We start from the raw sequence: 14,374 nt of genomic DNA, 5'->3' as shown, positions 1-14,374 counted from the left end.
TTGTCTGGAGGTGTTTGGTATCCTTTGCTTCTACAGCAGCGGGTTTTTTTGGACATCCTGTAGCTATCTCATGCTGCAACATCTGTGCTGCAGTTCTGATTATGAGAGAGATTATGTAGCAGCAGGAGAACTGAGTCTTGACAACACCTATCCACAATTTTGAAATTATTTTGGGGTCACTGGTTCAAAACTCTGTGTGGCTCAGTGAGGAACAGAAATCATCATGTCTGAGAGCTTCTTGGTGGACATCAGAAAACCCAGACCATTCTCCCGACCCAGGCTGGATGTTCCAGTTGAAGACAGCTCACTCCTTGAGCTGACTCCTCATCCCTGCAGTAAGAGCACGTGGCACTTGCCCACACCGCAGGGTGAGAACTGCACGTCACCCGCTTCACCAGCGTTGTCCATGACAAGTAGCCCATTCACACTGGTGGGGCCAAGGCAGACAAAGTTTGTGCATGAGCGCTTCACTGTTTTAAATCACAAGTAGATACAAGTTATGGCTATTTTATTGTTGATATTTTTATTATTTAACCCCTGTCTAACATTTGACAGTAAAGCTGATGGAAAACTTCCATTTATCTCATTTCTGTGGTTTTATATTCACCAAGCTCTTTGTGTTATTCTGGGTGTGACAGATTGCCAGGTGGTCTCCTAGCCAACTATTCACCTTGCATGTTTTTGCTCTACTTCCCAAATCAAACTGATGCCATTTTCGGTCCAGCAGGATGACATGCTAACTCTTTGTGGTAGCTAAAATGAACTGTTACTAGGACATACATGCAGTAGAGGGTAAGGTCTGCTTTGAAAGCATAGTGGTGCAGATCCTTCAGTTTTTAGGTACTAGTACTCATTTCTCCATGTCTAGGACCAACACCAGGCTGATCACTAGTTCACAGATTTGTCTTAGCCGTACTGTCAATGGACAGTGGTGTATAGAGGGATATCTTTGGGGTTTTTTCACTTTTTCTGTCGTGGTTATTCTGATTGTGTCTTCCTAGGATTGCAAGATTTAAGGGAATGCCTCTTAGAACATGACTGTTGGTCATAAGAGTTCCAGCAAAGGCTTGGCCATAAAAGATCTGTGCATGGCAAAGTTTGGGGTCTGCACCCTCTTGGCCAGAAGATGTATTTATAGAGGCTATAGCTATTTCCTTCAGAAAAGGGTGGTTCAGTTGTTGAGGTTACTGTTTTTGTTGGGTGAGCCGGTAGATTTGTTTGTTTGCCCACCCTTAGAAGATGCGTTCCTTGCTGTAGTGTCCTCACATGCACTCCCTCCATGATGGACAAGTACAGAACAGAATACGACTTCAGACAAGTGTTCAATATATTTAGCTCCCTTTTCCGCCTGCAAATTATACAAGAGCTTCAACTATAATCAGAATATCTGTCATCTAAAGCTTATCTGCTGACTTATAATTGCTTGTAAATCATCCAGTCTGTGTCCGGGGCTTTGCAATTTTCTTATTCTTGTCTAAATAGATCTGCAATCCCCATTGCTTTAGCAGCTATCTACGTCTTCAAGTGCTTGGGATTAGAAAGCAGGAAGATAATGATTTCTCTCCATTTCACAGGTGGGCAACTGGGGCAGAGGCAGGGCAGATGAGATTCTCAAAAGTCAGGAAGTTTAGCCCCTTCTCCCTCAAGAACCACAGATCCAGCCTCCAAACCATGTTTCCTCTCACGAGCTATTTATAAAGGGCGGCTTTTGTGCTTTGGGAGCTGCATAGAAATTTTCTGCCTTCCCAACTGGGTGAAACTGAAACCCACAGGGGAAAAAAAAAAAATAAAAATTGCCAAAGCAGTTTCCTGCAGTTCCCCCAGAACCTAAAACCCCCTCCCTTCTCCAAATTGAACCTGTAAAGCAAAAACTTCTGCAAGCTGAAAAATTGTTTAATTGCCTCAAATTGATTCCATGGTTTTATTAAGATACTTGCCCAGCTCTATTATGGTTAATTATTTGTATTACAGTAGACTCTGAGGCCCCAAGCAGAGATCAGGGCCCCATTGTGCTAAATACTGGACGAGCACATAATAACAAAATCACTCCTTGCCCCAGATAGTTTACAATTACGGGGAGAGCTGCAGTGGAAACATACCATAGCTGGTGTGAACACCTTTTAGGAGAGGCTAACATGGATTTTGAAAGCCAAAATGGTCCCTCGTGAAAGCCTGGGCTGCTTTCGTTGTGCATATTCCCTGCAGCACCTCTGTTCTTGCTAAGCTCCGGTGGGAAAAAAATCGAGGGAGAATATTGACACACGACAAATGGAGGAACCCCCCCACCTGGCCAAGGCTTTGTGATGGGAAGGGGGAGAAATAGACAAGAGGAAAGAAAAGTGGGAAAAACAAAATGGGTTCTTGTGCTGCTTTCCCTTTCACCTTTTGGTTGTGCTTGGAAGCTCGGCTGCGGGAGGTTCATGAGGGAGCTTGTCTCCCCCGGGGATTTCCAGCCTTATTTTGCAGATGCAAAGCGTTCCTCTGTTTAGGTAAACGTTAAGATGAGCACCCGGCTTTCAGCTAGCCTCGCAGAGACCCTGCACCCGCTGCCACTGCCTTCCTCTGCTTCCCAGCCCAGGCAAGGAAGAGGAGCAAAAATGCAAAAGGGGAATGCTATGCTTCTCCTTCCCTCTCCTCCCATCCCACTCCACAGCCAGATCTCTGTGGCTGCATCTCACCCATGCACAGGAGATCTTGCTTTTCGAGGGGGTCAGCACCGGGGGAGCTTTCCTACACCTGCAAGCAAGTGGTGAGAGTTTTGAGACCTTGAAGCCTTGCTGGAGGTGATGCTTGGGGCTGGGAGCATGGCAGGTTTGGGGTGAATGGCCAGATGCTGATTCAGCCGAGGGTCTTCCTTGTACCCTGGGTGCTGCTGAGCTCTGGATGCCCCTCTGGGGATGCTCAGGAGGCATCTCACAGAGACACTGCCCATCTCTGCATTGCCCACCTCTTTCTTGTACTTTTCCCTGCGTTGCAACCCAGGGTTGAGAGGATGTGAAAGGCAGCAAACTGTAGCCCAAAGCCAGGGGAAAATCCAATTGTTTCCAAACACTAAACTCAGGCTTCAAGCGGGGCGGGAGCGGGAACCTCTGGAGATAACGCGGTGTCTGTGTGTGTGTGTGTGTCTCTGTGTAAAACGGCCTTGCAGAATCCCCCAGCTTTAGCAGGGCTTTGAAAAAGATCTGGGTGGTGATTCAAAATCCAGGTTATGACCTGTGACCTTTGGATGAGAAATTGTTGCCATTTAGGATGTGTTAGGAGGTCCATCCTTTTCATCAAATGCGTGTTTCTTCTTGCTGCGGGAGGCAATCACACCGGTATATCATTAACTCGCAGAAAAGGAGGCTGTAAAAGAAGTTGATGGGGGACCTTAGCCCACACCCTGCTGGGGTCTGCTCGGAGCACAATATCCCAGCGACCATGAGATTAAGCTAAAGAGAAAAGTGAAAATGCTTTTCACGATTCACACGCCCTTTAGATTGTTTTATTAAACCATTTGAATAGGGATTTCCCTTTCGGCCGACAACGGGGCCCGGCCAATGCATAGTTCTAGGTTGCTATGACTTAGTTGGTGCTGGCTAATCACAAGTGAGGGCAAATTTCATATAAAATATCTCGGGCCATTGTCAACCTAATGCAGCGTGACAGTGCCAGCACAAAGGGGGATTCATTCACCCCAGCAGGTAATAAGGACGATTTGCCATACCAACCAGGCAGTCTCGAGGGGGGCTGTCAAATACGATCAGAGCAGCGAAATGGAGCCTCACATTCCATTCTCAGGTGGGCGAAGGCGATCCTTTTGTTAGACCATGTTGCTTCTGATAACAGAATACAATTATATATTTTTTTCCTTCCCTGTATACTACTGATCAGCGGGGCTGTTTTGCATAGCGGTCTTTGGGGCTTGCCTTTTTTTCCTTGCCTTTTTTTTTTTTTTTTTTTGAGGTCAGAACGGACCCCATTGATCCTCTAACCTGGAACGCACCCCGGAGAATTTCACCCCAGTCCTTCCCTGCTCCTTTTCTGCCTTCCCCTTTCATTAAGGACTCGGTCCTGCCACAATGAGCACGCTGTATCTCTGCTAATAACCCCCAATTGGCACACAGCTTCCTTTTGTCTAGAGCCTCCCTGGGACATCGGGTGGCTGGGGAGACGAGAGGTCGGGGTAATTTGGGGCGGTTCGAAGGGCCGAGAGGACCGTGCTGTTTCAGAATTCGAGACAGCGATGAAAAATTCAGAAGGCGGCATTTACTGGACGGCGGGAGGCGGGGGGAGCAGACGCCGAGTGTTTCACACATGACCAAGCCAACAGAAAGACAGATAAAACGTGCTTGCATTAAGCAGGGTAGGTAAGGAGACATACATGGTAATGATTAGATTGACAGAGAGATAGGGCGATAGAGAGAGAGATAGGGGGATGTTTGCTTTGCAGGTATCAGACTTGGGTTACTGATACCAGACCGTCCTGCTGATTTGCCTATCTTGGGGGTCTGGTTACCTGCGATCACCTGGGGTTATTTTGACAGTAGCTAATTAGCGAAAGCATTCCAGCCTTCGACCCACCCTCGGCTCACGAGGGCTCAGAGGGCGGCAGGGAGCACCGGCCCTGCTCCCAGCACCATGTATAAGGATCCCAGGCTGCTCCAGCGTCTGACAATCTGGCTCTACCTGTTTTGGGTAGAGCCCGAAAGGTTTGGAAGCACGAGCACTGCGCTGGAGGTTGCAGCTCTGTTGTGCTGGGTGCAACGATAACCGTAAGCAACCAGCAGAAAAAAAAGTTTTAAAAAAAAAAAAAAGAAAAAAAAAGAAAAAAAACCCACTGTTCAGATGTTTTAGAGGAACTTGGCCTTCAGGATTTTACAAACCGTGCTAATCCAACCTCCTTCAATCCAACATTCTCTCTTATCTGTATCGCCTTCATGTTCCCTGGCAGGAATTGCCCATATAATAATTTCCCTCCAATGATCTGAACCACAGCTAATCTGATCAAATGTCTTTTTAGGGCCTTTCATCTTCCCAGGGATGTGTTGACACTAGCATGCTGGTTCAGAGGAAACAAGAACTCAATCAGAACTTCGTTCAAAACACAGATGGGACCCAAACCTAACCTTTCCTTTAAGATATGCAAAAGTGTGGTTAGCTTCTTGTTATTATGCTTTGCATTTGCATAAGTCTTTGCATTTTGGGGCCTGATTTTTAAAAGGATAAAAAAGTCAAACAAACCCCGGAGCTGGATTTTGATGAGAAACAGTGCAGAATCAGCTGGGTATGGAGTTGGCATGGCACTCTGAAGACGGGCATAGGCTGTGGCATCACACAGAGTCCAACATGGATCCACGGGGCAGCTCCTGGCTGGCATCGCGTGCTGCAGTGTGGGTGAGCTGAAGCTGCATTTCTCCCATTGCTGCATTTGCTTTCGGAGCCACCACCACCCCATTTCAGGGTTAGACCTAAAAGCCTCGATTACCTGCAGCCCCCAAGGACTGCTGCTTTTGCAAAGCGGGCTTCCCAAGACTTGGAGATAAATCCACTTGGGAAATTCTGCTAAAGACTAAGGGACCTGAGACAAGCCTACACACCAGACAACGGCAGCAGGCATTTGGGTTTCACTAGTGCATGGCTCCAAATCATTCAGGTCAGTCTGTAAATATACTCTGAGACTGCAGTCTTACAAACATTCAAGGAATGGACTTAGTGATCATTCTGCATCCAAGGGACCCCAGGCAATCATTTAGGCTCTGCTCTTGTCCAAAGGATCCCATGCAATCATGCTCTTCTGGACAAGATGGGGTGTTTATATAGTTCTGGACACATCTTCTCTGTGCAACGCAGAGCTGCTCTGGAAAGTCCTGGAGCTACTGACAAGACCTACAAGGGCTATAAGCCCAGGTGAGGTGCTGATAAGAAAGTAGCCATGTCCACACAGCTCAGCACAGAGGCAGATCAAGGTACTGATGTTCTCATGGAAGGTCCTATGGAAAAAGAGTGATCCAAGCATAACAATCACTCCTGGGGTAATAAGGCATCATGCAGTACTGGGTGAGGAGAAAAGTCCTTCCTTTTGCCGGTCTCCTCTGTAATGTTGTAGGCTGAAAGGATGCTCAAAGCTCAGGCTATAGAGTGTAAGTTGAGCTTTCTGTCTCTCTCCTATATGGACAGTATGCCAGATGTGGTCTGTGGTGTCAGTCAATAGCGGTCACAATATGAATGAATCTATGAGTGTTTTCTTATATGCCATGGTACATAATTTTGTCCATTTTTGCAAACAGGGAAACTGAGGCAGAGTTTCAGAGTCACTTGTGGCCAGAGAGGGACTTTCTGCAGCATTTGTAGCCCACTGGTTGAGGCAGTCACCAGGCTCTGATCTTCTAAGGCTTCCAAAGTCTTTTCAGAGTAACAACAAGGACTTCCTGACTGCTGCTGCTGTGATCGAGGAGAAAATCAGAGTCGGGCCACTTGGCTACTCAATGTTTAGACTTGGGAGTGGAACCAAGTAAAGAAAAGAAAGCTTTAAAGAACCTCAGGATCTCTTCCTAAAGCTTTGACTTTGGAAAGCATTTTCCAATATACCTAGTATGAATACAGCACGTGCTATCAAATTTGGGAACATGCTCTGTGGAATGATTCACCTTCCCACCAGGAAGCCAGACTTGTCCCCTTCTTGTATAATCCTTGTGTTGAGTGCATCAAAGGCCACAACATGCTCCTCTCCGCCTTCCCTAATGGGTAGCAGATGCATCTGTGAAAGCAAACAGCAAGTGTGGTACAAAGATCCTCTTTTGGGTTAAGGGGGTCGTTGAGGAGCCTTCGGTGCCAGGCCAGGACATGCTGTTGCAGGAGGCCAACATCTTGAGGTTGGTGAGGATGGGTCGGGGGAAGTATCAATGCTGGAAACAGGGGCCGCTCCAGAGAGGAGCTGGAGGAAGCTTGAGACTGAGCCAGCCAGCTTATGTAAAACCCTTTCAGTTGGTTTATCTGAGATGGGATCCTCTATTGCTACAATCGAGAGGAATGTGGTGAAACTGAAGCTCGCCTGCCTCCAAGGCCACAAGAGCCAATATTTTGTTTCCAACGTTCCCAGTATTTTCCCCACAAGCAATGTCAGGCTCACAGTATCCATGACACCTCTGTGATCCTCCTCCTCCCCTACGATGGGAACAACGCTTGTTCCCCTCCAGCGCTTGGGCACTGCTTCTGCAGCGTGGATGGATCTGTCAGCCAGTGTGTGCCAAGGGGTTCCCTGTTCTCTGTCTTCACCTGGTGCTGTGCCAATATTTAATGGTTCTGATTGGCAAACAATTTGCTTCCTTGTGATCATAAAAAAAAAAAAAAAGGACTTTTAACATTTGTTTTCCCACCTTTCCCTGGGGAGAAATATGTCCTGTGCTCTGATATGTGACCCTTCAGTTCATAGAATCATACAATCATAGCATGGTTTGGGTTGGAAGGCACCTTTAAAGGTCACCTAGTCCGACCCCCCTGCAGTGAGCAGGGACATCTTCAACTAGATTAGGTTGCTCAGAGCCCCATCGAACCTGACCTTGAATGTTTCCAAGGATGGGGCATCTACCACCTCTCTGGGCAACCTGTGCCAGTGTTTCACCCCCCTCAGCATAAAAAATTTCTTCCTTATATCCAGTCTGAATCTACCCTCTTTTAGTTTAAAACCATTACTCCTTGTCCTATCACAACAGGCCCTACTAAAACGTCTGTCTCCATCTTTCTTATAAGCCCCCTTTAGTGCAAAGAGCATCGTAAGGTTGGGGATGTCATCATCTCCATGTCCTGAATCCTTGGCTCTGAGGGTCTGCTGGTTGGCAAGTTTAGCACAGAGGCCAGCAGGGCTGAGGGGACTATCTTCTTCTCCTGGTATCTGGGACAAGCAAGGCTTCATTGCTGCAGGTGATCCTTGCCTATTCCGCACCCAGATTTCGGGGCCAGCAGGCAATGCTGTTCATGTTAGTATAAGCCAATAGTGATCTGTATGTCTGTTTTTGCAGCTCCTGTGAGCTCTGACCCACCGGTCCCATTGGATTTCACTTCTGCTATTCAGAAGGCAGCTGCATCTGCACAACTGTCAGTGTGAGTCTAAAGAAACCCACCTGCCCTGGAGGTTACCATCTACTTAATATCTGATGAGGCTCTGGCTCAAGGTACTCTGAGAGATACCCTACAGAGCTGAGGCCATCCTCCAGCCTTGACTTCAGTGTAGCTGCAAATAACGAGCAGGCACTGACTTTTTCACCATCAGTACTTCAGCTCTTGCATTCATGGTGAGGAGCTTTTGGTATTAATCTTTTCTGGCATCCTTCTTTTCCATTCAAAGTTGTGCAACATGGCCTTTCTTTCAATCCCTTCTGGTTTAGCTTTCATCATGGAGGTGTTTATGGGTGACCCTCCCCACAAGGGAATGGCACAGCTCTGCTCCCATATCTAGGTAAGGTGGCTCTCTTGATGGATTCAAGGACAAAACAACAGTGTGCTGATAGCATTCACTTCACCTCGAATAAAAGACAGGGCTTCCAAAACTCTCAAAGCTCATTTCACAAATTCCTCACCATCTTCGTCCATTGGACAACGCCTTCCTCCCCTGCAATCCCCGTGATGTCTAATCTGCAAGAAGGACCCTGACCACAATCAGGGGGAAATTGAGCTGTTAGAATAGGCTTCCAGCATAAGAGATAGGGCTGTGTTGGCTCCAAATACCAGAAACACTAGTCTGCCCCCAGTTTTATTTCCAGTTTCTTGGTTCTTGGGGTTTATTTAGATATTTATTTTTTAAAAAAAATCCAGAGTCAATGTAGTGTCAACTGTTGTGCAAATCCTAGCATGAGAGCTGTGGGTTTGTATCCCCTCGGGCCAAGGAGGGAATTGAAACCCTTTCTCACACTCCCTGGGTACCTGCCCTACCAGACAAGTGTTGGAAAGACTTTACACCTTCTGCCCCTCAGAGATGGGTGTCTGGGTGTCTGAAATAGCTGACAGAACAGGTAGCTTTTTCTTGTCTTTTAGCTTTGAAAAACGAAGCTGAGAGAAAACAGCATGCCTTTTCCCTGTAGCCCTGCTAAGCAGATATGGTATTTTCTCCATTTTACCCTGCTTGCTAAGTGACTCTTCCCAAGAGCACTCAAGAAGTCTGTGGTGTCAGAAATTCAGAGCTTGCAGCGACACCATTGCAGTGTCTTTCCTGGTGTGGAACAGGGAGTAGGATCCTCTATTCAAGAGCAGACATGCTAATGATGGCTGGGAGGAGTGGTTAAGATGTGGTAACTTTTTCCTTCACTATCATATGTCTCCTGGAATAATCTGGGACAATTCTGTTCTTTTCCATGTTGTTTATACATTTCCCAGCCCAAAAAGTCATTAAGTCATTGTTTCACTACAAGAGCAATGTTTCAAAAAGGATGGTGACAAGGTCCTGGGCAGTAAAGGGTTGTTGGTGTAGGAGGTTTATCTCCACAGAACAGAGTCAGTACCTGTCCTGGAGACATCAAGGTTCCCTTTGCAAAGGAGCTTCCACACCTTCAGGAGGACCATCTAGAAAAGTGGCATGCTGAGTGGAAACCCCTTAGAGCAATGTCCATCTCTACTGCTTGGCTATATGTTCAGCTGCTGAGGTCTGCTTCCTTCCTCACAAGATGTACAGCCCAGAACCACCTCAAGCAAGACATCTTGCTTCCTTCCTTCCTTTCGTTCTTCCTCTCTCCCTTTCTTTCTTTCTTTCTTTGACTGCACAGATCTCACTGCTTCTTTTTAAAGAGCAGTCAGTGGAAAGAGTGGTGCTCCCTTTCTGAAATACTGCCTAGCCCTTTGAGCTGTGGTCCAGGACACAAGACTTACAACTTCAGTTCCCAACACATCTGAAGGTGGGTTGTTTTGCTGTCCCAGGAACCTGCTGTGACCACCAGGGCACTGTGCAGGGAGGGAGGAAGGAAAAATTTAGGGTGCCAACAGTGGGGACAGCAGTACGATGGTACAAAGGTGGTAAAAAGGCACTGTAGCTTTTTAAGACCACAGTAAGCCATTATGTTCATCCTTCTGCATCACCATAGTCCTTCCTCTCTCATATCTGGGATATCTACCTGATCTGGGGTTAATCATTTAGTCATTCAGAGAAAGGTTCAGGGAAAATAAGTCACTGTCTGGGCAGAAGAAGACATGAGAGCAGGTTTCATAAATTAGACAGTTGAGATATTTACGTGGTTATTCATTTGCCTTCTTCAACTCACAACTTGATGACCCTCAATTCGACTCTAACACCTTTGGCTCACAGTTCTGAAAACATCACTGAATTTAGCATTGCAGGCTCCTGAGATAAGCAGGATTGTCCTCAGGTGTATGGATAAGGAAGCAGAGGCACAGACTGACTAAAGGATTTGCCCAAAGTCACGTAAAAAAGCTCTGAGAAAGCAGGAAATCAAATCTTTGGTCATCTCATCCTCAGGCATCTGAATTCTCATACTGATACTGTGTTTTTGCACCCCAAGATGTTTCTGCTGCTGAAGCAGGGTGGTCAGAGGTGTTCTGCATGGGACATTCAGGCTCCCAGCTTCACACTCTGGACTCCTTAGGAAACTATCTCCAGAAGCAACCGGTGACTTGGAGAACTCTACATGAGGAGGCAGCTACAAAGCATCCCTAAAGGCCCTCTGTAAGTCTCAGTGCCTTTTTTACTCATAGCCAACCACCCCAAAAGGGTCCGGAACTGGGTACCTTGGAGCACCAGCCATCCAAGTCTCTAAGCCCTGCAGGGAAACTCAGGAGCAGGCAGGAATTACATGAGCTGAAGCCAGAGCTTTGGTGACCTTGTGCTGCACTGAAAACAAAGTGGTTAAAATGCTCTTAAGTCAACATCCCCATGAGGTATTAGTCCTTATTAACCTTCTCTTGCCAGATGACTTTCCAGAAGCTCTCTTCAAGTCATAACGAGCTGCTTGTCTCCTGCTACCAGAACCACCCAGAGAGGAATGAGGCGACCTGACAAATATACTGCACTTTCCTGTTATCTTTGCTAAGTCTCTTGCATTTTTATATGGCACCTTAATAACCCCTCATTTCCATTACAAGTGCATGCTTTCCTTCTGCTTATCTATATCTCTATACACTCCTTCTCCATTCCTGCAGCCACACCGCCTCCGGCTACAACCTGGGGAACTCTTCAGAGCTCAGCAGGGTCAGGTCTGCTTAGTAATCAGAGGACAGTCCTATAACTTAGGAGGTGGCAGGACGTGATTCACGCGATGGCGCTCTTCCATCTGCGTCAATATCGAACTCGGTGCCTTAAGTTAGGGGTAGGAGATATAAACCCAGTGCCCTAATTTCATGGAGTCATTAAGAGATCGGCTGCAACTTTCTCAAGAGACAAACTCCTAACCTCAGCGCCCCGGGCCAGATTTCAGTTTCTTCGCTCTGCCTGCCTACATTCCCCAGGTAGTTACGATCAGATACAATGCTATTTTGCTTCCTGTTGTGTGCTGTTAAGTGGTGGCTGCACTCCACCCCAGGGGTGGCTGCATTTCAAAAGCAGGGGGGTGATTACTTCGTATACAGGCTGTAAAAAGGCATTGGGCTCTTTCTGGGAAGAGGGGAGTTGAGTATAATCGGTGCTTCTTAAGGCAAATCGTATCAATACCCTCCTGGAGCTGTAGGCTTTCAGTAAGAGCTAGCACCAGTGGAGAGTTTAGGAAATGGACCTGGGATTTAGGCAGAATTGGGTATCTACAACCAAACCAGTGCTCCTGTATCCCCTTGTTCAGCTGCAACCAAGTCCCAGAGAATGCAGAAATTCTGCAGACTCTCTGGCTGCGTAGCCTGAAGATCCCTGGGTTTTGGTGAGCTCTGCACCTGTGTGCACAGAGAAACACCTCTGTTCTCAGCTAATGGTTCCTGCTGAATCCAAGGTAGGATTCACAACTTATGAACTCCTAAGCCAAGGCCACCCCTCTCATCCCCACGCAGGAGAAGTTTTTCTGCACAAACACCATGACTGTAGATATTTTCTTGTCAGTCTCAGCATGGCAAGGCACAGGGGGTCTCCATGACATTTGCAAACACCAGTTCAGCGCCTATAGCACCTTCCCAAGTAGCCAAAGGCCTGGATCAGATCTCTCCTCCTAAGCAGAGGAAGGGGTGATTCCCAAGTGATGAGAGCTAACCTATCCAAGCAACGTGCTTTAGCTACTACAGCTGTCAGATAGAAGGGGGGAGAAGAAGAATAATTATCACCTTCCTCTCCTGTCCATGACATAGCAGCATATCAAAAAGTTTCAAGACCAATTAGGCCACAGTGGGAGGCGGTGGGAGGTGTGTCAGCTATTCTCTGGTCAGGCACTATACCCTCCACCTCCCTACCAGAGAGTAATGGCATTCATCCCACTAGCTTGTCAGACTGGCTTCTACAAGAAGCCTTTGCCCTTTACAGACCCCAGGTCTGGTCATCAATGTTCTTGGAGACACCATACCAAGATCCTCACCCCTGAGGTTTGGTTTCTGGATCCCACCTGGGCTTAGGCAAGTGCAAGCTGCCAAGTCCGCAGTCCTTTAGAACTGGACTCACCTGTTCATGCTCAAAAGCTGAGTTTTCACACAGCTCAGGAACTGTATGGTCATCAGTTGCAGGAAGGTGGGATCCTCCAGGCTGGATAGATGCTGAACAAGGGTTTTTCAAAATCACATTGTGGAACTGAAAGTTCCTGCATTTTCCTTTTTTGGTTCTAGCCCTTGGTGACTTACTAACCTCACAATATGCATTGACAACATGTTCCAGGACATTGCTCATACCTTCGGCTTGTAAGTTCATGCACATTATTTGATTTGCATATTGTTGTATTTGGTAGTCTTCCCAAAGCGAAGCGGTGCTGCACAAGTTCTTGCTTAAGCCTTCCATCCAGCCAGGACTGCTCTGCAAGCATGCAGTTTTGATTTCTCCCCGAGAACATGTTGGGTTTTTGGCTTGGCATATTAAACTCTCCTCGTGTTAGTAAAGCCTGGAAGGATCTAGAAGTTAAAGATTAAGCCAAAATGCCCAGGGAAAGCTCGGATCAGCAAAATATGGTGCAGAGAAGGTTTGAGTGGTTTTGAGGAGGCACATCATCAGCTGATGAAAAGCTCAGTAGAAGCTGGTGAAGCTGCATCAACTGAAAACCTGACCTTCTGCCTTTATAGATCCATTCATATTTCAACACTGTCCTAGCCTAATTATCTCAAAGGGTCAGAGACAACATGCTTTCTTGGCTAACTGGTCTACAGGCACAAGGTGAGCTCATGTGGGGAATGGTGTAGGAGGCTAAGGGAGGCCAGTTATCAGAATCGTTGTATCTTCTTAGAATTGCCTCAGGGACTGAGAATAGCCCTGTTGAAATCCCCATTCATGATAAAAATGCCATTTTGCTGAAGCCAAAAAGCATTGCAATGGTGTTTTCTGAGGTGTGGTGTTGAACTCCAGTGTCACTTCTATTGAATGAAGAAACATAATGAGACCAAATACGGGGGGGGGGGGGGGGGGAGAAAAAAAGATATTTTGGTATATTCCCCATTTGCAAAACAGTTTGAAATGTTTGGGTTTAATTTTGGCACAGAAATTTTGGTTAGAAAAAGCACTGGAAACCAGGAAAACCAGACTAATGCCGCACTGCCCCTCCCCACCCAGCTGCAGCTAGGATGAAAGACTGTGAAGGAAGGTCTCCACAGAGACCAAGGCTCCAGAGCTTTAACCATGAAATCTTTTTGCTGATCCCACCCACCATCCTGAGGCAATGCACAGAAAAGGAAAGCTCATTTCCAGTCCCCTTGGCAGGGGCCTTAATTAGGCAAGTGAGCAAAACTTTGGATAGCTGCAAGATGACATATACTGAACACTGTCTCTAAGTGAGCTAGACAGCCCAGGAAGAGAAGGTGGCCTCAGGATGGAGGGTGGGGACAATGTTTCGTTTACATAGTGAGGATTGGGTAGTATCTGGCCGTCCTGGCATTTTTCTGCCTTCCAGCCATCAGCTCTCCCAATCAAGGAGGATGAGGTGCTTTATCTGGTGCTGGTCCCACCACTAAGGTTGGAGGCTGTCATTAAGGGTAGACCTGCATTTTTCATGTTATGGGAACATAGCCCAAATTCTGTGCATCTGACACCAAGACTGTGGCTCAGGGTATGGCTACGTGGTGCATTGCCTGCAAAGTACCATACAGTATTTTCTGTATACCTCCTGACACTCAGGTTTGCACTGCTTTTTGTTTTGCCATGGCCCCATCCTAAGACCTTAGGATGACCTTAGTGAAAACTTCTTGGCTGACCTCAGTGGGCTTGAATCAAGCCTGGTCCTGTCTACACAGGAGCTTATTTCCTGGTGTGAGAAAATGCCTTTGGAGTAGGTCCAAGCCG

At 46.9% G+C, this 14,374-nt stretch overlaps 1 protein-coding gene across 1 annotated transcript in view; it reads left to right on the top strand.

Annotated features, from left to right (window-relative positions):
• The window catches only part of WNT3A (Wnt family member 3A), an 87,309-nt gene that overhangs the window by 68,799 nt on the left and 4,136 nt on the right, over positions 1–14,374 (top strand). The window lies entirely within an intron of this gene.

Source organism: Balearica regulorum, chromosome 2 (assembly GCF_011004875.1).
Source record: "Balearica regulorum gibbericeps isolate bBalReg1 chromosome 2, bBalReg1.pri, whole genome shotgun sequence".
In the NCBI taxonomy this organism is placed as follows: domain Eukaryota; kingdom Metazoa; phylum Chordata; class Aves; order Gruiformes; family Gruidae; genus Balearica; species Balearica regulorum.
Note: the sequence above shows the minus strand (reverse complement) of the source record. Positions and strands in the feature narration are given on the sequence as shown.